The sequence below is a fragment of the Camelina sativa genome, chromosome 7, assembly GCF_030686135.1.
Source record: "Camelina sativa cultivar CO46 ecotype springtype chromosome 7, ASM3068613v1".
NCBI lineage: Eukaryota > Viridiplantae > Streptophyta > Magnoliopsida > Brassicales > Brassicaceae > Camelina > Camelina sativa.
Genome location: NC_141886.1, coordinates 6,621,266 through 6,625,112, shown reverse-complemented (window position 1 = coordinate 6,625,112; position 3,847 = coordinate 6,621,266). Strand labels below are relative to the sequence as shown.

The following is a 3,847-nucleotide window of genomic DNA, read 5'->3' as shown; positions in this document are numbered from 1 at the left end:
TACATGAGGCGCTTCAGACGGAAACCTACCAATGAGAAAATCCTCCCACAAAGGCACCGAATCCTTGAGAATAGCATCTGGAACAGCGACCGTGGTCTTTCCATCTACCATCGAAACTTCAAAATCAAACTTCGTGAGGCTTGGCTTACCTCCTACGACATTAGCATAAGATTTAGGAGTCGTAGCCTCCTTCTGCGGACTGGAAACAGTATTCGAAACCCCGACAGTACCCTCCACCATCATGAGAAACCCCGACGGCCAACCGCCGAGACGCTGCGGAACGTGCGGCGCACGACAAAACCCTAATCGCCTTCAAAATCGCACCCTTGCTTACGTGTCCTTTTTAGATCTCTTCTTATGTAATTCTTCAAGATTTACTGCTGTGGTTCACCTTCAACGGGAGAGCTTTTTGCTACTGTATAATTCACTAAAATCAAAGATATTTGCGAGCTACAAGTTCTCCTAATCTCTCAAAGATAATCATAAGAAAGAGTTACAAAGAATTCATCTAAAAGTAAAACCCAAGATTAACAAGTATGAGGCGAAATTATCTGGAGACTGGAATAGTACTCTTAATAAAACGTTTTTAATTAAACAACCAATACGTACTCTTAATAAAATTGTTTTAAGACAATGTTAAGACAACTTAAACTTATATTAGACAATCTCAAAGCCCAGTCCATGTTTCTCTCTTAGTTGTTTAATGCTTTGGTGATTGCATTGACGTATAGCTGCAGATCCAATGAGTTCACCAGAAGTTCTTAAGCTCCGGGTTGAAAGATAGAACAACTGCAGCAGTGGCTCCTGCTCCTGCAACAGCTAGAACCACAGCAGTAGCTTTGAGGCAGTAATGTTTGTCCTTCCATCGGGGAGTCTCCGCGAGATCAATTTGCAGGACTTGTCAGCCTCTTTGTAAAGAGTAGCATTGGCTTTTCCTTTAGTGATGGCTTTTTCGTTCTAAAAAATATCACAACAGCTTAAGTCAGAGATGAAACTACAAGAGGGAAGGGTATTACTTTCAGCCTGCAGCTCTTAATAGTTTGACTGAGAGTGAGAGTATTTTTCGGCGATGACAATAGTTTGAGGGAAAGATACTTCCATTCGTCCACAAGATTCTTAAGAAGAGCAACACTAGCTTCTATATTCTTCGTATAGAGACTGTCCCAGTCCTTCCAGCAATCAACGTTTTCAGTTACAGACCAGATAGCTATTGCAGTAGCTTCCTTGGCTAAAGCAGGGTTTCCTGTGACAACAGTAACACATTAGAATGCGAAGCAGAAACGTCTAGGATTCGAGGTTTTTGTTACTAATATATATATACCTTCTCCAGCAAGTTTCAAAGACAAAGAGAAAATCTGTAGAATGACTTCTTTCATTGCCGTGCTTCCTGGGTCACCGGTGAGAGCCACTTCCTTCAGAGAGGGATAAACTGCCTCAAACCTCCCTGTAGCCTGTGTGCGTACAGAGACCACGCTTGTGATCAGAATCGACAAAAGCATCAAGGTTTTGTTTTTATGAATTCCAAATATTACTAACTTACTTTTACTCTTGCAGATGAAGCAGGGAATGTAAGCCGCAGTAAGATCTCAAATGAAGGAGGCGGAATCATTCGCTGATGCACAATAGCAGCTTGGTTCCTACGCATCGTCCAAGCCATTGGATCCGCAACAATTCTGATAAAGAAAATTGCATTAAACAAAGATGAGATGATTGTTTATATTATATAGCAAAGGAGATCAATCAAAAGAAAACTTCCGACTCACTCCTCAACCAACTGCAGGATAAGATCCGTTGACTGAGGGTTGCAGCTCGTATTACCCACTACTGGTAACAAGTTGTGCGCCCATGAATACAACCCTGCACCTAAATTATGCTGGGAGGCCTGTCCACAGTTCAAATGAATTTCATAATACAACAGAACACAGATACACACAAGTTTCGACACTCTTGGTCCTAAGTTCAGATAAGGGAAAACACGAACCACAGCCATCATCCAAACTGAAAGCGGAAGCCTTTCCTGTCCTTGAAAAAAATGGCTCTCCCTAATAGGCTCCAATGCTAAAGTCAAAGCATTAGGTCTCTTACGCAATACCATTGCTAATGTAACAAATATTGGCATCTAATCGGAAAAGAAAAACAAAGAGAACAATAATGGAGTTAGTCAAACAAAGGTAATTCAACCACATCATAATACATATAAGTGAAAGCGACAATTATTAAGAGAAAGGTATTGCAAAAGTTTACATGAGGTTTGGGAGAAGTAGGTTGTTCACCAATCTTGCCAGATTTGGCACCTTTTTGTTGTGCTTCCAAATGAACGATAGTAGTACAAAACGCCCACTCCACAAAGCCAGAGAGTGTCATAACTGGAACTTGAAGGATCCAACTGACTGATGTGTTAGAGATAGGTTCAGGAATATCACACAATGGAACCTGTTTATATATGAAAAAAAAAGAGTTTATAATCAATCAGCTTCAACAATCTAACATAGACTTCAAAATCTCTGAACCAAAAAAGAAGAAACAGCTCACATTCATGACATCGATAAGCTTGGGCCAAGTACCCTCCAAAGGAAACATCTTCAGCCATGGAAATTGCACCTCGGTAAGTTGATTCCCGATGTAATCCATAAATCTTAATAGCTGAATCTCTGGCAATTTCGAATACGATTCCTATTTAAGCAAAAAAAAAAATGAATTTTGATTTGTGGGGTTATGGATTTTTAAGTAACTAAAACAAAAGGATCGAGCTGAATTTTACATCAGCTCATGATGTACTTACCAATGATACGGCGAGGAAAGCCGCAAGACTTAAATGGTCGATCTTTGCCATAGCTTCGGACAAAGACACTATCGGTTTCTTCTCTTTGTTCGGTTTCGGCTTTTTAGTTTTAGGGAGATTCTCATTATTCCTGGCCGCCGCCTCACCGGCACTGTTCGTTTCATCCTTTACATCAGCAGAAACCATCTTATTCGCCGTCAGTATCCGTCGTTCATTCCTGCGGGAAACTTTGTTCTTCCGGGACACGAGTTTCGTCCAACCATGGTCCTCGTCGTCGTCGTAAACGTGGGAGTTGCATGGTAATTGATCCATACTTTTTTGACTTCAACTCGGATTTTTTTTAAGAATTAATTCGGCTTTTTAGGTTTTTGGTTTTTAACCTATAAAAACCATACCAAAAACAAAACAAAAATATGAAAATTTAATGTAGTTTGATACTTTCATTTGAGAATTTATTTTTTAAAAAAAATTTTGTTTACAAGGAAATTATTGGTAACAAGTGGTAATTATATAACAAAAAATAAAAATTTACCATAAAGTGGTCCTTTTATGTTTACAAATCTTAATGAAGGCTTTTTTTTTTACCTTAAAGCTAATTTATGATTTATCTATCAAGCACAAATTAATTAGTTACCACTTGTTACCACAAACTGCATCAAGGGTATTTTACCACAAATAATTTTGTGTACCACTCATTATAGATAAGTTAGCTATAAGGTAAAAATGCCTTAATATTTGTAGTTATCAGCAGGTTTTGAATAATTTCGAGCAACCGACACGGCAACGTCGCCAAGGCTCCCCTCAGAGCCTCAGATGAAGACGACAACCTTCATTGAATACCAAACTGTGAGTCGTTTTAAAAATATAACATAACATATATACCTGCTGTTTTTTATTTATGAATTATACAAAAAAAAACAGCGTACCGTCTCTTTTTTTGCTTTTTTTCCAGTCATGTGATTACTTATTATTAGACCAGGTCTATTACTCTAATAAGTTTGATAAATTTCTAAAAATTGCCCAGGACACCAATTTAACCATATTATTTTTCACATAATTTTCCAA

General features: G+C 38.5%; 1 pseudogene across 1 annotated transcript; it reads right to left on the bottom strand.

The window, feature by feature from the left end:
* Positions 1–610: 610 nt before the first annotated feature.
* LOC104704376 (uncharacterized) lies at positions 611–3,141 on the bottom strand (annotated as a pseudogene). The gene is made up of 9 exons (XR_015562753.1): positions 2,783–3,141; positions 2,533–2,673; positions 2,245–2,433; positions 1,982–2,119; positions 1,764–1,882; positions 1,541–1,673; positions 1,322–1,451; positions 1,017–1,243; positions 611–957 (listed from the first exon to the last, which is right to left on the bottom strand). The product of XR_015562753.1 is annotated as an uncharacterized LOC104704376 (transcript).
* Positions 3,142–3,847: the final 706 nt, after the last annotated feature.